Source organism: Crocuta crocuta, unplaced genomic scaffold, assembly GCF_008692635.1.
Source record: "Crocuta crocuta isolate KB4526 unplaced genomic scaffold, BGI_CrCroc_1.0 scaffold229, whole genome shotgun sequence".
NCBI lineage: Eukaryota > Metazoa > Chordata > Mammalia > Carnivora > Hyaenidae > Crocuta > Crocuta crocuta.
The window spans coordinates 2,963,828-2,988,872 of record NW_027536464.1 but is presented as its reverse complement, the minus strand read 5'-3'; the positions used below and the strand labels follow the sequence as shown (position 1 = coordinate 2,988,872).

The 25,045-nt window shown below is 44.3% G+C and overlaps 1 long non-coding RNA gene across 1 annotated transcript; it reads right to left on the bottom strand.

Moving 5' to 3' along the window:
- Nucleotides 1–16,306: 16,306 nt before the first annotated feature.
- On the bottom strand, nt 16,307–17,533 carry LOC144218721 (uncharacterized). Its single transcript, XR_013331240.1, has 2 exons — nt 17,317–17,533; nt 16,307–16,895 (listed from the first exon to the last, which is right to left on the bottom strand). It is a non-coding gene; the product is annotated as an uncharacterized LOC144218721 (long non-coding RNA).
- Between the last annotated feature and the right edge of the window lie 7,512 nt (nt 17,534–25,045).

The window sequence follows — 25,045 nt, the reverse complement described above, 5'->3', positions numbered from 1 at the left end:
TTAAAAGCACAGCTGAGAAACCAGAAGAGGCATCCCTGAAAGCCAGGGGTCCGAGGCTGGTGTGCAGTGGGTGCCCAGCTCCCTGTTGTCCCGCCAGACCCCGCTCCAGGCACATGCTCTCCCCTCGGGGCCCTTCCACCCCTTCTCCTAATCTGAGAACAGTTAGAGGAGCAGCAAAGGTGGGCCGACATTGGGGCCTCTGAGCCGCACCGGGTAATAGCGGATTCCCTGCTGCATGTGTGTCTGCGCCCCCCATTCTCTCTTTAGCCGCCTGCAAGACGGTCCAGTGTTTGAGGAAACTGAGGCTCTGAGAAGCCAAGGAACACCCCTTCCCCCCCACCCGCTAGAAATCAGTGACTGATCTCACCTTATCAAACAGGCCCAGGTTTGCAGTGAGGGCAGAGACAAGCACCACATTTCTCATCAAAGTCCTGTACTCACCTTTCCTACATTTAGAAAAAAGTATGTGTNGTGGAAACTAATTTGACAATAAACTATTTGTAAAAAGAAAAAAAAGAAAAGAAAAAAGTATGTGTATACTACTCTCTACCTAGGCATGTAGCAATCACTTAGAGGTCTATAATTTCACAGATATTTTTAAAGACAAGAATAAAGTAGGTTTGTTTAAAGTTGCTTTAAAGAAAACACTAGGTTTAAAAAAAATAGNGTGGAAACTAATTTGACAATAAACTATTAAAAAAAAAAAAAAGTTGCTTTAAAGAAAACACTAGGTTTAAAAAAAATAAATGTATTAGGTAAATAACAGCACAGGCAGGACAGAACTCTGGCCAGAAACCAAGAGACTGGTATGACAGTCTGCACTGGGAAGCCCTCCCTGGCCCACCAGAACAGCTCCGCCAGCCAGGGCGTACTTCCTCACACTGAGCTGAGTTCGCGCCCAGCAGCGTCCTCACAGGTGGCAGAGTGTATATCTGAGCTCCCTCAGGCTGGTTCCTCACATGTTTCAGGCCAAGGAAGGGCTGCAAAGACCCTCATGTCGTCGGCACTCAGCCCCCTCTACTAGGCCGCCCCCTCCTCTCTCTCTGTCTCACACTTACGTTTGACCAGAGCCCCCTCTCGTCCCACTTTCAAGCCACACAGGTCAAGCTGCGGGAGCAGAGGGCAGTCCCTGCCACCTTCGCATCTGGCCCACAGCAAAAGGTCAAGGAACTTATGGTCAAAATCAATCGCACTTGCAAAGACGCCAACAGAAGCACATGCTTGTGGAAAATAGTAGAAATGAATTTCACGGAGGAGGGCGGGGCTTGGAATTACACAGGAGGCTGAGAATCTGGACCGTTTTCGTCAGGAGCTGCGTCCTGGAGGCAGTGAGCCCTGACTGTGGTTTAAATCGAAGGAGGAATGTGTTGGGGGGGGAGGGGCTGGGAATGCGTCAGGCCAGAGCAGGGACATGAGGGATAAGGCACAGCCAGCAGTGCAGGAACAGAAGCCAGAACTGTGAGAAGACACAGGTAAACAAAATGAACAGAGCAAGGTCACTGTACCTAAGACCAATGGTTCTGCCTGAGCCCGAATCACTTCCTGAATTTTTAACATTATAGATGCTTCAGTGCCACCCAGGTCCAGAAGGTCTAGACAGGCATCGGTAAGTTTTTGCTTGTTTATTCGTTAACTCCTCTGACGAAGGAGCATGCCGGCAGAGTTAAGACCTTTGAGTTGCCGAGAATAAGATTCTGGGTATGTAACTAAATGGGAGAACCAAGCAGAAGAAAAGATAAACATGAAAGACAAAATAAACACCCAATTACAAATTGTGGTTTGGGCTGCACAGGAAAAGAACAGGGTGGAGGGGGTGTGTGTCACAGAGAATGGCACATCGCTCCAATTTCTGGGAGAAGGTATTTAACAGTAATAAACACCATAGAATTCAGTTACATGAAATCAGCTACGTAAATGGTGACCAACGCTTTCATTTGTTGCACAACAATATAAACATTGCAAAATTTAATCAAGGCCTTAACAAGTAAATAAATAAATAAATAAAACGGGGCAGAAACCATAAAGAGGAGGGAAGGGTTATTCGGAAAGAGTCTCTGTGAGAGATGAAAGAATTAGCTCATACAGCCTGGAGAAGGGGAGGCAGGGAGGGAAGAGGGGACAGAAAGTCCACACACTTCTCGAGTTTTCTTACAGTCGGTGAGAACCCTGAGTTTCAGCTTCCTCAAGAACTTCACAGAAGTGAAAAGAGGATGCTTTTAAGTTACTGTAGCCTGGTGTTGTAATGTACGCCATATAATGTTGGGATTTGGAAAACAGTGTTGGGGGAAGTAACTAGGGAGACAGAATGGGGTCATATGCATAGAAAATGGGGACAAATGCATGGAAATCTCAATAAAACATCTCAGCTGGCAATATGATAGGTGGAATTTGTTTATTTAAAAAATAGATTTTTTAAAGGTACCTAATTCTTTGTGCCTCAGTTTCCTCACCCATATAATGGAGACCGGATTCCTAGCTCCTTCGTGGAAACTTTTTGAAGCTCATGAAAGTTTTGCTTGCTGGACGCCGAGCACTGTGCTAACACCCCTGCGTCTCATTATGAGAGGAGCTCCCATCAATCAAGCATCGACTGTGGACCGGGCGCCATGTTTCATGATTTCCTCTGTTTCATTTCTCCTAATAAACTCACCACCTTGGGCTAGATGTTGTATTCTTCATTTTCAGATGAGGAAAACTGAAACTTAGGAAACTTTTCCAAGACCAGAAGCTAAGAAAGCAGTGGACTTGAAATTGAAACCCAGCTGGTCAGACCCTCCAGCTCAGGACTCTCCCAAGAATAATGTGGGAGGGAGTGGTGGAATGGCAGGGCTGGGGGAGAAGGAATGAGAGAGGGATGCAGGAGACAGAGAAGGAAGAAGGATGAGAAATAGGAGGAGGGAGGGAAAGAGGAGGGGAGAGCCAGCAGATGGGAAAGGGAAAGATCTCAGGGAGGGAGGGGGGTGGAGGGAGAAAGACAAAGAGGGAGAGGGAAGGCTGGCTGTAGGTGGCGGGCAAAGTCTGCTATTCTTCCCCGTCTCACTGAGCCTTTAGTGGATGACCCTCTCTGCCTGCTGACGCATCCACTTTTACAGTTCAGGGTGTTCTGCTCAGTTTCCTGAAGCCACGGCCCCTCCCCTGCATCCCCTCCTTGTTCTTCTTTTCCCAGCCTCGCCCAGGTCCCAAGGTTTGCATGAAGCCTGTGATCCGGATGCCTCTGGTTTGCTCAGACAATTGCCTAACTGCCATTTAAGAGAATTGATGCAACAGAACTTTAAATACACGTTGGTTACACTGACATCTGAAAAGAGAAAACAGACTTCCTTCCATGAGTGGGAAATTCTTCTCACGACAGTTACCCCATGAAGGAAGCACAGGCAGGTGGTCCTCCGCCACGGGTGGAGGAAGGCGAGCAGTTTTGCAGATTGCTTTTCCATAGAGGCTGGTCAGAGTTTGGGGGACACTCCCAAGGGTCCTTAGGCTTCACTGGCCTTGAGTATATTTTCCTTTCCAGAATAAAAAGGGGCCAGGGGTCCCTAAATGATTTGCTTTTAGAGGTTTTAGCGCGGTCCCCAGGTATCAATCCCTGCTCCCTGGGCTGGTCCCTGGAGTCAGGTGGCACCTGCCCCACTCCCATGGGGTGGGGGGTGACAGGAGCGATTCCTCATTGACAGTGTGAGAATTAATTATTGATTCTCAGTTCCCTGCAGCCCTTGCAGCGCATTCCAGGCCCCCACGCTGTCGGCCACTGCCCATGCTTACCAGCCACATTGGGTCAAAGAGACCGAATATAGGGTCAGGCCACACTGCTTGTTCCATTTCCGAGGAAATCCTCTGTGTGCATCATCACCCACGCAGTAACACTGATGACTCAGGTCTCAGGTCAAGTGTCACCTTCCCAGAGGGCCCCTCCCAGCAACCTTCCCTAAGGTGACCTCGTTTTCTTTCCCAGGCTCTCTCTGTGGCATGCCGCCCTGCTTTATTTTCTAAGGGCTTACTTCCTTAACCCAGGCCACCGCAGGGACAGACTCCTGGCCCCTCCATCTGGCTGGTCTCTACCAGAACCCTGTGTGTGGAGCCGAAGGGGGCTCATTGCAGACTTGGGATGATGTTCTTAGGGCACATGAAGGAATGCCACGGAGGTCAGTGTCAGAGCCTGGGATACCCCAGAACCCCTCTTCTGTCTTCCACAGCCCTGCCCCTGCCTTAGTCCTACCCTCAAAACAGCCTTCTTTTTCCTCTTCCTCCCTATTAGAGTGGAAAGCACTAAGCCCTTTAAGCCATCACTGCTGGGTATAACCCCTCTGCTTTTTTCTAGCTGTGAGCTTTTCTGCGAACTATGCAACTGTAAACATATGGATAAGAGTGGGACTATTGTGAGCATTAAAAGAAATAATTATATGTAAGCCCGCCGTATATTAAGTGTTCAACTAATACTAATTGACTCGCATTCTTTGCTTCTCTCTTTCCCTCTTTTTCCTTCCTATCACTTTATTCCCTGCCTTTCCCTCAACCCTTATTCTCTACTCATAAAGATGCTGCCAGAGTTATCAGTAGGATTTATGCACTTGACGTGCACGGAGTTAGGTGGGCATGAATGCTAAGGAAGCTGTCGTTTTGGGGGGAGGGAGAGAAAAGTTTAAAGCAGAGTGTTCTGAGAAATGTCAATGGCAAGACCCAGGAAGAACCCAAAGAGAGGGGCTGGAGGTGATGCACCCAGCAGTGATAATTTGGTGACACGTTCAGACCAGCAGTTTCTGAGACCCTAGCCCACTTATCCTGGAGACCACCGGGTTAGCGGCGCGGGGCAGGGAGGCTTGAAAATAGTAACTACATCAGGTGTGTAGTGGGAGAAGGAATCCTGGGCTGGGATGGAAGACACTTCTTTCCACACCCCCACCCAGCTCTGTCCTTTGTCAGCCTCGGGGCCTGGGAAAAGTCCATTCACCTCTGGGACCTCAGCCTACCCTCTGACAACTGAAGTGAGACCGGGGGGGCCTCACAGCTGTCTTCTAGATCTGACATGTCATGGCTACACCAGACCAGAGGGTTTTTTTTTTAATGTTTTATTTATTTCTAGGAGAGAGAGAGAGACAGCGTGAGCAGGGGAGGGTCAGAGAGAGAGGGAGTCACAGACTGAAACAGGCTCCAGGCTCTGAGCCGGCAGTCAGCACAGAGCCCGACGTGGGGCTCGAACCCACGAACCGCGAGATCATGACCTAAGCGAAAGTCGGACGCTTAACCGACTAAGCCACCCAGGCGCCCCTAGACCAGAGGTTTTATGCAGCCTTTCTAGAAAAGGGAGTGAGGGCAAAGAGGCAGAAAAAGCTTAGAGAAGCATCATTTACAGGGGGGTTTTGTTTGATTTTTGTTTTGGTTTGTGCCTGATAATTTCACTCATCTGCTGCACAGATTCTGTTCGGCTTGGCTCTGTTGTCACTGTCCAGGGTTGGTGGGCTGGTACTAATTTGCACAGCCATCTGCATTTCCTCCATCCAGCTCTGCCAGTGTCTCACCTCCTCTGCAGGGAAGCTCTTCTTGGGCACACGAGAGCTGAGATCTCTCAGAGGTGTCTGCAGACGGACTGGCCTCTCTTCTGCTATATTCATCTGAAGCCACGGCAACCCTCTCTGGGCCAAAACTGCTCACTAATTAATACATTTTACAGGGTGAATGGAGCGCTGGCATCACCGCCAGCTTGGGGCAGCTCCCAAAGCCACGGGCCTTGCTCGGTGCCCAGAAGGAGCCCTGCCTGGAGACAGTCAGTGCCAATGCCTCACTGCCATGCCAACGCCTCCCCCTTCTCATCTGAACCCGGACATGTGTCGCCTGCCAGCACCCCCAAGTCCCCTGGCTGCATCATTCTCTCCTTCACCTGCTCGCATTTCCATGGCACAGGGCACAGTCCTGAGGCACCTGATCTATTTTTCATCCTTCAGGCAGAGTGATGGATTGACTCTGGAAAACCCATTAGGGAAGGGCTGGGCCATCTTGCATTTCCGTCAGGCCTGTCCAGGTGACTTTGAGTCAAGCCACCGAGAGCCATTTGGCTGCGGGACCATCTCTGTGGGGCACCATGTTTACTTGGGCTGCTGACCCTGGCATTAGAGGAAAAGATGAAGGATTAGGAGTGATGCTTGGTGACCAAGCCCCTTCCCCTCATCCATCCCTGCTGGGGGCTTTTTGGAGCCTCTTAAATTTACAGTCTGTTGAGAAGCTCCCAGTACCCTGATGAACTGTACCTTGTGCTCTAGGTAGAGGCCTTCCTTACCTGTCTTCCAGGTCAGCCTGCACAGGCACAGGTCTCCAGACTCCCCAGTGAGTTTCCAAATTGCTAGGAAGGCAAGAAAGAGGTTGGAGGGATAGGAGGCCAGAACGATGGCTCTGTTTATACATAGTGTTGGGTTTTCCCCATAAAGGACATTATCCACAGGAAAGAGCTTTTTGTTTTGACCTCACAGTTGTTGGTGATTATGTTTGTAGGCTGATGAGGTTTCCTCTAAACTCTTTAGATAAGGCTCTAGATCTGCAAGGATGGAAGATGAGATTTTCAGCTTCCTTAATAAGGATCAAACCATTGTATTCACCCATCCCAGTCTTACATGGCAGAACCATTGCTTGCCCCTCCATCTCACTGTTCTGACAGCCTGGAACTATGGTTATCAAAGATCTGCTTATTTTCAATGACCGGATCAAAACCTCCCCTTCTCCATGAACCAGCTAGCGTCCTGCCATTCCTTGCAATCTCTCCTTTATTTTCTATTTACTTGTGTCATTCTTCAAGTGATTGTTACCATAATTATCACTTACCTCTTGTGCTTTTGATCTCTTCATCTGCTCTACTGAATGTCCAGCTCGTTGACACCATGTCTTATATGACTTTCCATTCCCCAAACTGGCTACCAAAAAAGCTGACCACATCCTAAACTATTACTGAACATTTCCTGGCTATGCCAAGACAGAAATATTGACTTGCTTAATACATTTCTTCAAGTAAAATAATAAATCGACTTTCCACTTCAAATCAGATATATTAATTTCAAATAGGGGACCAAATTAGGTATTAAACACTGTCGGGTGAATGATCCAGAGCTAGGAAGATATCCAGCTGCTAACTGAGGAAATCTTGACCCAGTCAACCAGGTGCTTCCAGGACTTTCTTTGTGATAGCAATGTAGCCCCATGGACTGCTGCATTCTTTTTGAGTGATGTTGACATGCCAAAGAAATTAATGGTCCTATCTCAATTGACTCATTTGTTGGGAATACGTGACAACTCTTAGGTTTAACCACATTGCTTCTCCTTATATATATTTTGGGGGGGGCATTAATATATATGTATGTGTGTGTATACATATACACATATATATGTTATAAATACATAAGAGCGTTAAAAATTACAACTTTTCACTTTCTTGGCATCATCCATTGACCTACACCTGATTTTTGTTATAATATGTTTGTGAGTTTTTAAAATGACTATAAAGTGGAGCCCTTGGGTGGCTCAGTTGGTTAAGTGTCTGAATCTTGATTTCAGCTCAGGTCATGATCTCTCAGTTCATGAATTCAAGCCCTGAGTCAGGCTCTGTGCTGGGAGTGCAGTGTCTGCTTGGGATTCTCTCTCTCCTCTCCCTCTCTCTCTGCCCCTCCCTCGTGCTCTCTCTCTCAAAATAAATAAAATTAACTTTTTAAAAATGACTATAAAGTATAATGCTAGAGAAAATGAGAGACACTTTAGAATGCATCAAAATATGAATATGCCACCTAATATCCAATCTCTTCAGTCTAAGCTATAAACAAAAAGTCTCTTTATCTCTAAAATACTTTACTCTGTGTTCAAAGCGACCTATTAAATTCTGCTAAATATATCAGAATTTGGATGATACCTCAGGGTCTTAGTTTCTTCATCAGCAAAACACAGAGCTGGACTAGACATTGTCTCAGATCACCTCCAATCCCACCATTTCTTCATTAAAGTTTCCCTCTTACACTCTTTTACCATTCTTTGGCAAAGCTTAGAAAATGAAATTTACATAAATATTGGCTTAGGGATATGGTCCATTTTATAACGGGAAATACAAAAAAGATATGAGGTGTCATCAAGCCAATTCCATAGACACTGACAACCATTGTGGAGTTGAGGGAAAGGGGCTGTAGAGGAGAGTAAACTTACTTTCTGTGTTGCAGAATTGTGAAATAGGCAAAACTGGCCTAGGGTCCTATCCACCTAACTCTAATTCCCCTACTATCAAGATTTATTTTCCTCTACACTGAAATAGACTAATGTCTGGAAAAGGATGACTAAGATGAAGGAGGAAAGATGGTAGAGATTGCTGAGAAAATGGCTCCCACACTCAGTCTTAGCATCATGCGCCTTCAAGGATCTGAATAACACACTGCGGGAAAAGATGAGGGTGGGGGGAAATTTCAGGTTGATTATTGTCAAAAGTCAATTGCTGAAAAGGATGTTCTTAAAGGTTTTTTGGGTCTCTGACCATCCTTCTCCTCCAGGAACAGGTGTCATGATACAGAGGGCAGCATGGTCTGATAGAACTTCATATCATACCTGACTTGGACATAAATTGTAAGCCATAATCTGCCATGAACTCAAATTTGGAGAAGGTCACTGCCCCTTTCTGGGCCTTTGTTATATCAGCAAAATGAGGAGATGGATTTGATCTTCAAGATCTCCCAAGTCGTATGCTTTGCTTTGCCAGGGACATTATTGTCTGTTTAGCCAGAACCGTAGGGTGGAGCAGAAACAGACAATGCTGACTGCTATCTCCTCACTGCCAATCCCTATGCCTCCGCTTAGTCAGACAGCCTGTAAGACCTATTTCCTGGCAGCTCTTCCTCTTATTTTAGAACTTATGATAGAAACATCAGGGACAACGTGAGCCCTTCTGTGGGTGGTACCATTCACAGAGACCCCTGTGACCTGTGGCCACCTTTTCCCAGAAAGTCCCTGGGAGGCAGGAATTCAGCAAAGAAGGGATCCTTGAAGGAAGTGGCCATTGTCTGTACAGACTATCGTGGAGCTAGCTGGCTCTCCTGGCAATATTAACGAAGGGGAGTATGTACCACCTGAAACGCACAGTAGATGCAGTTAACTAAGTTCTCTATGTATAGATTTGAGTTTTCTAGAAGAGAAGTTTTGCCCCACTCAATTCCTTGTCATGAAGTACTTATGAAACTTGAACAACAAGAGGTAACTGAGGAACAAACTGACCCCTGTACCTGCATGAGTGAGTGTAAACCCTGGCTTAGAAGCCAGAACAGGGATGCTTGGGTGGCTTAGTCGGTTAAGCGTCCGACTTTCGCTTAGGTCATGATCTCACTTTCGCTTAGGTTTGTGGGTTCGAGCCCCACGTCGGGCTCTGTGCTGACTGCCAGCTCAGAGCCTGGAGCCTATTTCAGAGTCTGTGTCTCCCTCTCTCTCTGACCCTCCCCTGCTCACGCTGTCTCTCTCTCTCTCTCCTAGAAATAAAAAAAAAAAAAGAAGAAGAAGAAGAAGCCAGAACATACTGTGATTCCAGCCTTGAGCATTTCTGTTGAGCATAACAAATGGTTCCTCCATCTTATGAGAGAACAGAAAAAGAAGATATGACCTGAATCAATAACAACACAGACTTGTAATCTTCTGCTTGATAGAGTAATATGACTGAGATGCTAGACTCAGGTGACCAAGGGAACAGCTATCCCAGGAGACAGGTCAATATACACTTTTATAAGTTGAGAGGTGTGCTGTTTTTATTGGGGTCAGACAGTGGAGAGAGATGACTTCTATGGTGCTGTTACCTAAAGGAAACAATTTCTAGTGGGATATGTTTTGTTGAGTCCTGAAATGTCATCAAGACTTCCTTTGGCAATAACAGAATGGGAGAAGGTCTCATTTTAAGGTAAAATAATTGAAGAGTATTGAAACCTACAATCTGAAGACAGTGATTTCTTCAATTCAATTAACATAAGTTCAACAGAGAAGGGGCATGTAGACCGCCTTATATAGATAGGAAAGAACTGTCTTAAACTATAACTACCAAAGCCACCTCAGATGGAAAGAACTGGTTCATTGTTCTATGTGTTTTACTGTCAATGACATGGCTCCCAACTTTTTGAAACAGTCTCCCTTAAATGAACTCATTTTCACTGATGACCAAAATGGAAGCAACTGTATAGAAAGAGCAGATAGACATGTTTTCTTCAGAGTGAGTTTAAAACCTGAGGACACCTGCATTAGGCTTAGAATATCCAGAAGTCTTTCTGCATTTCTGATAACAGAGCTATCTGCATCTGGTCTGTGCTTCTAAGAAGGAAGAAAAGAGAAAAGAGTGAGGACTTCTGAGTTTGGAGAAGTGGATTAGGGGCTCTCTTGGAAAAAGATGGTGTGTTTGGCACTACATCAGGCTTCTGATAATGTTTCTTCCCGAAGAGTCCAACACAACTCTGCCTCTACGCTGTGTGGGTGAGTTTGGCTCTCAGTGGGTCCTGTAGGTCCTAGAGGTGGAAGAGGCTTTAGCAATCTGCTGACCTATGTCCCTTATTCTTTCATGTGGAGAATTTGAGAATTGGGAAAGTTTTCTGGTTTCCCTAGGATCACAGAGGCATGTGACAAAAGCAGACCTTGAACTCCATTCCCTGGATTCCCAGTCCAGACCACAATATCCAGCCACAAATACTGTACTTGAATATTTTGTTTACCTATGTGTCTCTCTTCTAGGAGATTCTCTGTTCTTAGTCTCTATTCTTTAGGTGCCTGTGTCTTATGCCTTCTGATCCCACTTCCAAATATAACTGACTAAACCAGAATGGAGGCCTGACCCAAGGGTAGTCCATCCATAAACAGGAAGAGACTTGTAGCCTGACTCAAAATTATAGGTGAGCTAGTAAGAACCTTTGTATCAGGAATTAGTGCTAAGAGCTAAAGAAAGGTAATAAAGAGCTGTAAACCTAAGCCAGGCAGTCCTGTAACATGGGGAAGAGGGTCTCCCATGACATGAGTTGGCAGAGGGAGCCCATCAAGAAACAACAGAAAATGAAACAATTGTGCAGGACAGCCAAGGGAAAGGAATGATTTTCTTCCCTGTTCTACCTGACACCTGGTTGTATTTCTGACACCATAACAGTATCTTGGCCTTTCTTCTTTTTCACATCTCTGACTTCCCCTCTAGGCGTGGGATAGGTCCTCTTTCTGATTGGTAGCATGTGGGCCGAGATGTTATCACTTGCTTTCCCAGCCTACGTAGCTTGTAGGGTGTTGGCATTTACAGCTTCTATAGCAACAGGTAGGTTTGGCCTTATATTCTTACCAAAAATAGAAAGGAGGCCACACAAAATGGCACATGTCTATCATAGTGTCCCAAAATACATTGGACACTTGTGGTACACATTACAAAATCCTCTACTTGGCTCCACTTCTTTGTCCAGCCACTGCTGTGCCAATCAGCAATATGAAGGCTTTGAAAAGCTTTGTACAGGTACAATTGCCTCAGTCGTAGTACTTCATATCTCTCACATCCTACCCTGACACTGTGTAGTGAGATGATGGTGAAATCCACGTTGCCCTGGAGCATATGCACACTGGAAGGGCAGGAAAGTTAATGCATGCTGGGCCACAGAGGAATGGTAGGTGATAGATGCATTCTTATCCACTTGGTCCTCTAGAAAGAAACTTCTGAAACACATTGGGTAAGATTCTTTCCAATGTCCCAGGGGTACCAAGCCCCAATAGCCTGTAGTGGTGGCCAACTCTTTAACACATCTTTGTATTGCTCTCCATCCTTCTACACTTCATTTCCTGTCCTAGTCTCCTACTTCCTCAAAGAAACTAGCTGTACTCAAGTCTTTGTCTCACAGTCACTACCCAGAGATCTCAGGCTAGGGCACTGAGGAAATTACGTTTTTGACCTTTGATCCTGATTAAGACAGTCATATGTTCCTGCAGATGGTCATCTGGAGTCAACATGGATCGGATCCAGTGTGTTGCTGCAATGGTTAATTTTATGCATTGACTTGACTGGTCCACTGTTGTGGGTGCCCAGACGTTTGTCCATATCATTCTGGATGTGTCTGTGAAGATGTTTCCAGACGACATGAACATTTGAATTAGTGGGTGATTGGAGATCCAAATAGAACAGAAAGGCTGAGTAAGAGGGAACTCCTCCTGCCTTCTTTAGCTGGGTCAGTGGTCTTTACTAGCTTCAGACTGGTACTGAAACGTTGGCTTCCTGGGTCTTGAGCCTGCCAGCTTTCACTATCAGCTCTCCTGGCTCTCAGGCCTTCAACTTGGACTGAAACTAAACTATTTGCTCTCTTGGGTCCTCAGCTCATCTAAGGCAGATCTTGGGACTTCTTAGCCTCCATTATTTTAAATGTATATTTCATATATTATATGTAGCATATATAAGTATACATTGTACATTTATAATTTTTATATAAACTGTATATAATACATAGTGTACATATATTGTACATAATATATAACATATAAATAATAAGTAAACATTATATTATACTATGTTATATTATATTATATTATGTTATGTTATGTTATGTTATGTTATGTTATGTTATGTTATAGATAGATCTCAATCTATGTATATACCATAGATCTACACATAGATCTATCCATCGATCTATATAGATATTGACATTGATATCAATATAGATACAGATAGTTATATAGAGAGGCCCCTATTGGTTCTGCTTCTCTGAAGAATCCTAACACATTGCACATGGCCCCAAATTCAAACATCTGTTCTATAATTAACCAGTTCAGATAGAATCCTAAGGGTCCTAATGCATTACTAATCTGTAATCTTTTCAGAATGGTAAACAACCCCAAAATGGCCTATTTATCCTCTGCCATCAATTTAATGCATAGCAGCAATTGGGCAGCAAAGAAAATCAGCTAGAAAGACGCTACATGCCCTGTTTTCCATTGTCTATTTGTCCTGGGCTAGATTTTTGTGGAAATCAATGATTATTTGCCATAGTAGTTTCCTAGGGCTGCCCTGACACATTACCACAAACTAAAGTGGCTCCAAATAACACAAATTTATTCTGTCATAGTTATGAAAGCTAGAAGTCAGAACTTAAGGTTTCAGTAGGGCCATGCTCTCTCTGGAGGCTCTAGGGGATGACCTTCCCTTGCTTCTTCCTAGCTGCTGGTACTTTCAGGCAATCCTTGGAATTCCTTGGCTGTGGCAGTGTACCTCTGATCTCTGCCCCCAACCCCACATGGCCATCTTCTCTCTGTGTGCCTCTGGGTCCAAATCCCCCTCTTTTCATAAGGGTACCAACCATCGCGTTAGGGCCCAACCTTACCCAGTAAGACCTCATCTTAACTTGATTATGTCTACAAAGGCCCTAGTTCTCAAAGATGATGTTCACAGGTTCTGTGTAGACATGAATTTTGGAGGAACATTATTCAACCCAGTAAGGATGCTGAGTAGGCTCAGGAAACAACTGGCCTTTCTCTGCACCTGGTGAGGTGAGGACAACATTGTGGTGAAAGCAGGAGAGAGACTTAGGGAAATGCAAATGGAGCCAGGCCTCATTTAGCAATGATGGTGGTCATAATTCTAGGCCCAGAGGAGTTCTGAGGCTGCCTGAAAGTCAGCCTCATGCTTGGCTGAGGTGGGGCTGTCTCGACAGCCACTCCTTTAAGGAAACATCTCATGTCCACCCAGGATATAGAACTTCTGGGATCTTGACTGACATGTCCTGGTTTTCCCCTGGAGGGTACTCACTGTGTCAGCTTCCTAGGGGGCAAGATTAACAATGACTTTCTGTTTAGAAAGGTTACAAGTAAATATCCTCAAATAAATGAAAAAATAACACAAAGAAAACAGGTCACTTTTAAAAGTGAGTGGTGGCTAAGGCCTAATGGAGCCTCCAAGAATGTTGGAGAACCTTTCAGGGGAAGAAGCTTGGCAGAGAGCCAATGATGACATTATGAGAGAAGAACTCTTGAGAGCATCAGGACCGTTTCTTTGACTGACTGTGAAGACTTGGGCAAGCACTTCCACTCTGGAGATCAGTTTGTTTGGAGCAGGCAAAAATTGAGGCACCTCATGGCCCGTTGTCCACTATTCTGTGACTTGAAACTATAACCTCTTTGAAGGCAGAGACCACATCTGTCTTGTTTGCCTTTGGATCCCCAGGTCCTAGAATAGTACATGACACTTAGGAAAATATTCAATATTTATTCATTGAATGAATGTTGGGCAGGAACTGGTTAGATTGAAGAGAGGCTATTCATTTTCAACCCACAAAGGGAAACCTAGGAACCATGTTTTCCACAAGAGGGGAAGGATATAAATGGTGGAATTTGGGGTATTTATTGAATGGATATTTATTAAGCACCTACAGTGGGACACGCTGTAAACAATGTTGAGAGATAGAACAATGTGCAACTTGCAGCCTCTGCTCCAATTTGTTAACATCTAATGATAGAAATTAGCTAAACACTCTCAGATACTATAATTACTTGAGTATAATATTTTATTTTATTTTTTTAATAAATAGTTTATTGTCAAGTTGGTTTCCATAACACCCAGTGCTCATCCCCACAAGTGCCCTCCTCCATGCCCATCACCCCCNAGTGTAGGAGGGTGCCCGTTTCTCCACATCCTCGCCTGCATCTATAATCTACTGATTTGTTCATTTTCGCCTCTGACCGGTGTGAGGTGGTATTTCAGTGTGGTTTTCATCTGCATTTCCCTGATGATGAGGGATGCTGAGCATCATTTCATGTGTTTTTTGGCCATCTGGATATCCCCTTTGGAGAACAGACACTCCTCCACTGAGTATAATCTTTTAAAATTTAAGAAATAAATTTAAAAAACTATAACATGTGTGTAACATATAAGAGAGGGAATAAAAGTTACTCTTGATTAAGATAGAGAAGGCTTTATTGAGAACCAATGCATTATCTCAGGAGACTAATAATTATGTCTAATATTGGACCTTCGAATACCTTGGAATTCATCATCTCTTGGAGACATCCAGACTTAGGGATGACCTTTGAAATATGGGTAGCCCTTAAGTTGCAGGACCTCCTGCACTGCTCTTACTCAGGGTTCAAGGTAATGTTCTCTCAGAGAGGTGAATTCCAACAGGTTCATTTGAACAACACTGTAATCTGGAAATGTGCAGCATATCCACAAATCAGGGCCAAGGCCACCCATTCCTTTAAGCCTGAGGATCATCAGTTCAGGTGTCAACTTAGCATCTGAAAGTTGATAATAAAAATGTTTTGGTGTGAACAGCTTCTATCCAGTGTCTTCAGTAGCGTTCAGATTATACCCTTGACCCTCCCTAATCCAGTTAGTTGTTTGGCTTTACATTCAGAAACCAATATTCAAAGGATTTCCCACCGAGGGCTTAAAAGGACCATCCCTTGGGGCGCCTGGGTGGCTTAGTCGGTTGAGCGTCCAACTTTCGCTTAGGTCATGATCTCGCGGTTCGTGGGTTCGAGCCCCGCGTCGGGCTCTGTGCTGACTGCCAGCTCAGAGCCTGGAGCCTGTTTCAGTCTGTTACTCCCTCTCTCTCTGACCCTCCCCTGCTCATGCTGTCTCTCTCTCTCTCCTAGAAATAAATAAAAAACATTAAAAAAAAAAAAAAGGACCATCCCTTCTCCCTTGAGCCCACTGGAGATTATTTAAGATCTGGAACTCTCTCTCAGGAGCCAATATGAAGTTGGGATTTAGAAGAATCTGGATTCCACTTCCTAGACCACAACCAGAATAAAGTCAATGGAATCATAAAAATTATATAGAGCCCAGCCATTAGCCACCATGTTTCTATTTCTTGTTTATTGGCTCTTTTATGCATCTAATAGGTAGGGAGAACTTAACTATCTCCTGTTATGTAAGATAAGGACAACCTGAAAGATGGAATAGACTATATCAGTAATTGGCTTTTCATAAAACATATGTCATTCTGTCAGTTATAAGAGAGAAAATCAACTTAAGCTAACTTAAGTAAATAAGGACATTCACTGAGTCATGTAATTGAAAAGCTCAGGCATGGTTCAACACAGGTGCCCAACAGGAATCTTTTTCTCCATCATCAATATTCAAGGCTAGATTTGAAATGCACATATTTGTATACTTTACCTATCCCTGAGCCAATTAGTATGGATAGCAGCATGGGATGCCTGGCTGGTCAGATATGAATCATGTAACCTCACCTGGACCTCACATACCCTGAGAACAGGAGAGAGATAGTTTTGCAAAGGAAAATAAGGGTGATGCTCCAGGAAAATATGGAGAGGATTGCTGGAAAGCAAGAAGAATAGATGTCTGCTATGGAATGCAACAGAGCATTTTAATAATGGCAGGTCCTGGTGCTCTGAATAAGGCCATTTGGCCAGCAGACCTTGGGGCTTCCATTGTTGTCATGGGTAAAGCTTCCATTGAATTGCCACATGGACTCTCTCTGCATCATTGTATCTAATGCCATTGTGACATTCCAAGTTCACAATAAGAAACGCTGGAATCCAGGTTCATCAACAGATCAGTTCTCTAAAGTTCCAGCCTGACTGTAGGATGGTAGGGCAAGGCAAGTTGTGGGAGCAGCTACTACCCCTTCTAGGATCTGAAGTCCAAAAAGAGGATTCCTAGCCCATCCAGACCACTGGGACTTCATACTAAAGGCCTTGGCTTAGCCTCACAGTCCTACTTTTCCAAAGAATGTACTGAGTTCTCACATCTCTTGAGTGAGATGCCAGAGTATCCCATCTGCTCTCATTCCCTTATTCCAACTTTTTTCTCCAAATGTGAGCAGCTTTTTCCTTATCCTTCTTGGTACAATTGCATGTTTCCACCCGGAGGAGTGAAGTGGTTTGTTGTTGTTGCTTTTCACCATGCAGTTACTTCAAATGCAATTTGGTGTCTTCTAGCATTGGGAAGGGGAAAGACATATATAATTAGAAAAGCAAATAATGATACAAAGGCCCTATTACTGAGCTTTTCTGGATGACTCAGAGTCAGAAAAACAATAGTGCTCGGAGGATGGAAATGAGCCCACATGTTGGAGAATGGACACGACGAACTGAAATCATGGAGCAGGGGCAAAGCCAACTCAAACAGCAGGACCTTAGGTCTTGCTCAGATGAAAGAGTAAGGCACTGAGATGGGACAGAAGCCAGGAGTGGCATCTCTGGTGACCCTCAGAGGCCCCTACTTCTCCAATACATTCAATCTGCTGTATCTACGAAGCTGATGTGTGATCTTTGTGCTTGAGCCAAGTACATTCAGAGACAGCAGGACCTCCTCAGGCTCACCCTCTCCTCCATTGTCAAACCAGTGGTACTAACCCTCAGAGGATCTTGGGAAAGATTTTGAGCACTTGTGTGATGGTGTTCTTCAATCATGCCTGGTCCTGTGTGAGAAAATTCCTGGGTTTCTTTGACATTCTTCAGTTATTTCAATTTACTGTAGGCAAAATCAGTTAATGTGCAGAGGTAAAGCTCAAAAGGGCCAGTTTCATAACTCAACTTTGTAGATAACCAGAGTCAGACTGTCCCCAAAATCTTCCCTTGCCCTGGGAAGAACAGAAGAAAGTGTATAATGTAAGCAGTGGTCTGCCACAGACTAGTGACCAACGCTGACTTCAAAGATGGATTTTTTTTAAAGGTCATTATGTTCTTAAAGTTTGTTTCTACATGACCTCAATATTGTGAGTTAAATAGTGGAAAATTCAGCCAAATCTCCTGATTGTTTTATCATGAAAGTCCAATTCTAAAGATAGTCAAGAGGCATTCACTTCAGGAAAATTCCATTTCATTCAGCAAAGACTTTGTCAGCAATTTAGGGGGTACCCACACTGTGCTAGTTCTATGAGCAGCACAGAAAATGTTTGTTTTCCGACCCCTACCCTCCAGCTGCTCCGAATTTGATTGCTGTGACAAAGCACAATGTTACACAGGTGGGGAGGGGACAGTAAATGTTATAAATTTGTGCAAACTCCTGTGCCCAGAAGTTTAACACAAACCAAGTTGATCATAGAGGTCCAGAACAGCACTTGAATTTTTTTTCCACTTCAACCAGAGAGTCCTTTATGCTATGTTATTGGAGAAGTTACGGCACACAGAGCCCAGCTTAGGCATCAGGGATTCACTTATGAAGGAAAAACCATAACCCTACCCAGGGAAAGTATTCCATCCCACGGTTGTTGGGGACTGGGTTGGAAAATACAGGCAGGTTGGGAAAACATGAAAGGAAACAAATTAGCTTGCATAATTAGAAACACGATGAGTAAAAGCTGGATGAGGGGTTGGGGCTGTGGGTGGTGTGAAGGAGGTGAGGAGGATGAAGAAAAGAGAAGACGTGAGAAGGTTCCTGGAAAAGCTGAAAACATAGCTAAATATGTGTGAGTCCTGTGGAGAGTGTGGCTTGGCAAACAGCGGGGAAGAATATTCCTAGGCTGGGGGCTAGGGACGTAGCTTGTAGAGGGGTAGAGAAGGCTGTGGTATTGCACACACACCCCCATCCCACCTCCTTACTCATTCATCTTCCCTAGGCGGTCTGGAAGCCCGGGGTGGCTCTCTTCTGTGATGTCCTTTTTCTCACCCTGCCCCTCACAAGAGGAAAGAGAACAGAGGAGGGTGGGCGCTTGGAAGCCAAGCCTCCAATTTCATGCTGATGCTTGGCTGGGGAAGGAAGTCTTGAAACCTAATTGCCTCTCAGAACAGCGCTTGTCTGATTTTCCCATGAGGTATCCCAGGGTATTGAGTACAACTGGTCACAGGGTCGCCAGGGTGTAATGTCGGTCCTGGCTCTGGGTTCCTGCATTACTCTAACCCTGGCGAGTGACACTGCCTGATCTCAACCAGTAGTCTCAGTCCCATGCCAAACTTGGAGACCAATCTTGGTTTCTGGCAGCCGTCAACTTTTTGTCTCCTCTTACTGTCTTGCTACTGGCCCAGCTTGACTGAGGCTATCTTATTCCCCAATAATCAGGCTCTTGCTTATTTCTTGACCAAGCCTCTGTCTTCTAAGCTGGAGTTTTCTCCTATGTTACTTCCCTGTCTTCCCTTCAGTGATTGAGATCCAGGCTTCCTTCCCAGTCTCCCCAGGGAGCCTTCATTGGAGCCCAGTCTCATTAGCAGCTGGGATGCCCTGTTCCTGACCTTTAATTTGGGCCCTGCCAGGTCATCCCTGAAGCCAGCTTTCTGCCTTTTCTTACTGATTGCTTGTTCCTTGGACTTCTAGTAATCAAGGTGTCATTCCTGCCTAAAAAGATTCTGGATCTCAGCATTGTTAATGACCTCAGCCAATGGTGTTTCTAACTTCTTGGTCTTGGAATAACATAAGATTTATAAATTTATTCTCTTGATGCTGATTCTTGGCCTTACTGCTTAATCTGATCTATTGAATTTCACCAACAAAGGATCTGCTTGGGGTTCTTCATTAGTGAGAACTAGTTAGTTCTTACTTAGTTTTGCCCATCTATCTCATGGCCCAATGCCCGAGACATGAGAGAACCCACTGTAACTACATTATTTCTGACACCTATCAGATGCTCAGTCACTGTAGGACCAAGTTCATCTGACCTTGACACCAGGCACAAACAACAACAACAACAACAAAACTTTCCAGCTTGATTGACTCAGAATCCATTGATCCTTCTCATCTCTCTCCAAAAACCTACCAGAAATTTCAGTTCTAAAATTCATTTGCCACTCTGATTTTTTTCTCATATCAAAGTAAGTTGAATGAAAAGGAGGAAAAAATGTCTGTAATTCCTAGAATTTCTTAAGAAGATGTGGGACAAAAATTTCCAAGAGTTTCCTGGTCAGACAGGAAGGCTAAGAAATAGTCAGGAACAAAGGTTTAAGGCCTCAGTCGCCTTGGTTCTGTTGCCATGGTAGTCCTATGACTTGTGGAATTCCCTCCCCTCAGGTGTTAGGAGGACCCAGTGAGTTTCCTTCCATGAACTGAAGGAGAGAATTTGGAGTCAGTAATGGTATATCACTTTCAAGAATAGGTTACAAAAAAAATGGCTTCTGTCTTGCACTCTTTTGCTCTCTGTCTTGCCAGCTTATCCAAATGAAAACCAGCCCCCTTGTTAGGAGCTGCCTAGGGAAAGGCTTACAGGGCAAAGAACTGACGGAAACTTCTGGTCAATATCCAAAAAGAACTGTGGTCCACAGTGCAATAGACCATGAGGAGCTGAATCCTGCCAAGAAGCATGTGAGTGAGTTTGGGGTCAACCCTTAAGATGAGACTAGAGCCCTTGCTGATACCTTGTTTGCAGCTTTATAAGAGATCTTAAGGAAGAGGCACCCAACTTAAAGAAGAGGTAGCTAGATCCCTGAACCACACAAAGTATGAGGTAATAAATGTTTTAAGAAGCTAAGTTTGGGGGTAATTTGTTACACAGTGATATATATATATATATACACACACACACATATATATATGTATATATATATATATATATATAATGTAAACTTCAAGAGAATTAAAGACAAAAAAAGGCAGAAAAATTTGATTGCAAACAATTTATCACCACCCTAAATCTTCCAGCTCCCCATTAAACTAGTCTTAGAGGAAAACCACACCTATTTTATCAACATATATGCAGTGTGTGCCCTCTCTATGCCCAGCACTAGAACACATGCTATGAAAGATTCAAAAGAAGTTGGGGCCCTCTGGGGTACCTAGGTGGCTCAGTCGGTTAAGCATCCAACTTTGGCTCAGGTCACAATCTCTCCATTCTTTTTTTTTTTTTTTTAATTTTTCATGTTTTATGTATCTCTGAGAGAGAGAGAGAGAGAGCATGAGCAGGGGAGAGTGAGAGAGAGAGAGAGGGAGACACAGAATCTGAAATAGGCTCCAGGCTCTGAGCTAGCTGTCAGCACAGAGCTCAATGCAGGGCTCGAACCCACAAACCGATCATGACCTGAGCCGAAGTTGGACGCTTAACCAACTGAGCCCCCCAGGTGTCCCTTGATCTCGTGGTTCTCAAGTTCAAACCCCACATCAAGCTCTGTGCTGACAGTTCAGACCCTGAGGCCCGTTTCAGATTCTGTGTCCCTCTCTCTCTCTCTCTGTCCATCCCCACACTCATGCTCTGTCTCTCTCTTTCAAGAATAAACTAAAAAAATTTTTAAAAAAGAGTTGGGGCCCTCAGGGAACAGAAGAACAACTGTAAACCAGAAGAGATAGGAATCTCAGTATCACCATTGTGTCACTACTTTCCGTGTCCCAAAAACTCATGAAAATCCCTCTTCAATTCCATGAAAAACAGTAAAAGAAGAAAGACAGAAAAGAGCTTCTATTACATGTTAGTCTGTTATGAGGCAACCTGAATTCCATTAAGATAGAGGCTGAAAATTGGCAGGAAGGATTTGATCTGTAAGCATGTTTTATTATGTCCACTGTATTAATTTTTTAATTGGTCACCAACATATTAAATCAGGATATTTCACATGAATACCAACTTTCTGGCTTGTCTTCAAATCCAGAGGATCTGGTCCCACTGGGTCAACACTGTAGGTCAACACCTACAAGGCACCACTGCCTAGCAAAGTTAGCCCTTTCCTTTCCTCTAGCCTGATATGTGCTTGTCATTTTTCCCCGGTCCCTTCCCAGCCCATTTCATTAATTTACAGTGGCTGGCATTTTAATCTGCAGATGGTGCACTAATCCTCTTTGATTATTTTTAAGCTGCAGAATTCTTTTTGTCTTCAGAGAATGATAGCCTCAATTCTCTGCCTCTGCATAAATCCCTTGGGTAAAAGCCCAAGGGCTGGTCCACAGTAGGTATTCAGTAAGTGTTCCCTTATTCTCCATCATTCTCTGGACAGAGACAACACATTTTTTTTTCAGGCTCTGTGAACTTTTTTGCAACTAACAAGTGCTTTTTTACACTTGCTCATTGTATTGTTGGAATCTTGGGGTGACTCCAGCTCTTCCCTCTCATGTCCCAGGCACTGGGCTCAACTACAGATACAATTGTGAACAGAAGAAAGCAAGCCCAGCTCTTACAAGGCATACAGTCCCTTAGTAACTCAAGAAGACAAGTACTGTTTGAGTAATTATAGTGACCTGACTAAGGTGACATTTCCAGTCCCTTCCAGACATAGTAGTCTATAATGCACCCCCTCCTCCTTAAGAGATCACCCTTTCTTTTCTTTTTCTCCCTCCCTGTCCTTCAGCCAACATAAATGGATCTTCTTGGCCTTTTTAGGAAGCACAACACCCTGATACACCCAGAGCTTTGGAAGAGCTTTGGAAAAGAGAAGAATGAGGTGGAAGAGTGGTCCAAGAAAGTTTTGTCTCACCTCTGCTTCTCTGAAGAGGTGTTTCATAACCTATCCCAGAGAAATTTACCACCCAAGCTACCAGAGGCCATTGAAGAAGGAAGAGAGAAAAGAGACATCTAACTTCTCCAAGAAGAAAGACAATGTCTGCATTAGCAGGGCTTTCACTGGTCTCCAAGGATAATTCATGCTGTCCTCATGCACATTGGACTCATGGTCTGGCTCTGACCTCTGAAGGATGGCTCTTGACCAACCGTCTCTAGAGGAAGCAGAAGCTGAAGCCTGGGAGGATCTTGGCTAGGGCCATAGCCATGACCTCAGAGCCTGCAACTGCACCTGAGTACACATTTCCAGGGGAGATGTGCTCTTCATGGAGGAATGGCAGCTCTGGCCCATGGGGTCCCTGTGAGATCACCCCAGCTGGTCTAAATTAGTGTGTCACACACACACACACACACGCATGCACACACATTTTTAAGCCCTTTTTCCCTCCTTTTTTCCCCCTTGGTTGTATACTCTGACCTTCTGCTAAATCAACTTTTTAAAAATATATTTTTTTTTCTGCTTACCTAAAATGTTTCCATACTGAATTTGCTGAATAGCCAGCACATTCGTAAAAGTGCATAGGCAAGCTAAACTCACTTCCTAAGCCAGCTTCACACCTAAGCATAAACAAGGGGTCTGGGCCTTGAAAATGAACCGCTTTCCTGACAAAGAAATTGCTTCCTGTTGCCAAGGGAGAACGTGCCTCATTTCCCACACCTCTCTCTCTTATTCCATGGCTTGCACTTTTCTTTCTTTCTCCTGAATTTCAGCTTCCAGTGAAGTATATCCCAAAGCCCAAATAAGTAGAGGAAGTTTTATGTTGATTCTGCTAAATAATCCCAGCTCACCCAAGCATCCAGTGTTCATGCAAAATGTTTGCATTTTGAGCTCGCTGCCTGCTGGACTGATATCTCTATGTCCCCCTCTCCCTCTCTTTCTCTCCCTCTTACCCTCTCTCTTTGCCTCCTAACAAGCCAAGGACTGGAGGTAGAAGAGAACATTTGAATCATATTCAAATCACAGAGTGAAAAATATTGGTTTCAAAAGTAAGAGGAGAAAACAAGAGACCTAGCCATCTTTTTTTCTTTTTTTCTTCTTAAATTCCTTTACTCTTAAAAGCGTTTTACTTTTAAAAGACATTTTGTTATTTTGCTTCGTCAAACTCTGGTGTGAGAAAAGAAAAACACATGTACACAACAACGTTGCTCTATGCTGATGAACTATTGTTTATTATGTCACTTCCAATGACGAAGGACAAATGAAAAACAACATGTTTTATTTCTAAAGATAAATCTTTCTATATCAGTCAAGGACCAAATAAAAATAATGAAAACCATACTTGAGTATCTAAGACAGAGATGTGAGTACAGGGAATTTGTTACCCAGGAGGTAGAAGAATAGAGAAGTCAGACAAGAGACAATGGGGCAAATCAGAGGGTAGCAACAACAGGATACAGCTACCACCACTGAGACTGCTGGGACAACCAGATGCTACTGGAGAAACCACCCAAGAGTAGGACAGGGAAGGAGAAAAACATGGCTTCTCCCTCCCTCTCTCCCTCCTATCTGCATCTAGTGCCTCTCACTAGTAGAACTTAGCTGGAAGCCAGCTGATCCAGGAGCCTGGAAAACACAACCTGAAAATGGTTAGTTACCTGAGGCTCCCAGCAGAGCACAGGAACATGAGAGATGTTGCTGAAGATTAACAGGCCCAATGACTCATACCTGCTCTTCCCACTTCTCCCTCCCCAGTATCCCCACTTACCAATGCCCTCTTCCAACCATTGAACATACAGGATGTAATTTCCAGAGACATTGGAAATTGGGAATTCAAGGAAAGGTGCCATGCAAGGAAATCTCAAGTTCACACTTAAATTAAGCTTTACCCAGCTCTGGTTCTGGGCACCTTTTTCCCCTTACCACACTGTCTAGTCTGTGTGTCCAATTCTACATTTGTGAAATGCAAAGGGTTCCAGGCAGAACATGGGAAATTAATCCACATCCACATCAGGGAGTATCAAAAGGGAAGCTGGGTTAGAAGTGTGTTCTCACATGGAGGCACAGGGTTCTTAGTGTCATTCTCTACCAAGAGCAATGACCAGCCCCATGGGAAGATAGGGGGTGAGAGAGGATATATTGGGGGATATTCCCAGATAGCCTCTTAAGGCTCTTTTTGAGCTCCCTCAGCCATCAGTCTTTGCTAGCTATGTGCCCTCCATGCCCAAGGCTGGAACAAAGCCTCTAGAAACAAAAGTGTCAGAAGATTGCTCTGTTTGGAAAGTCTCATAAAAGAGCTATGAAATTGTTCTTAAAAAAATCCACTTGGAATGGAATTCAACAAATCACAACTAAATCCTCCTTTTGGCAAAATGATTCCCTCTTCATTATAACTGTATTATCGTTTGTATTACTGCACGTCTTTCTCTGCCCTTAAAAATGGAGGAGGAGGAGAGGAACACAAATACAATATAAACAGAGGACTGGAAAATTACCCCAGCAAAGCATAACAGCTAAACAATGACTAAGGGGGCTGTGATACGCATCAACACAGACCCACATTCGTAAACAGTGCAATGGGAAGGGGGAGATGTGTATGAGCCGAACAAGAGGAGTCTTTTGGCTGAGAGATGGGGTAGGGACAGCACAAGGGCACAATTAGGAGGATGGATGAGCAAGCTAGGTCTTTTCACCTTGATCTGAGAGGCCCTAACTAGAGAGAATGAAACCACAC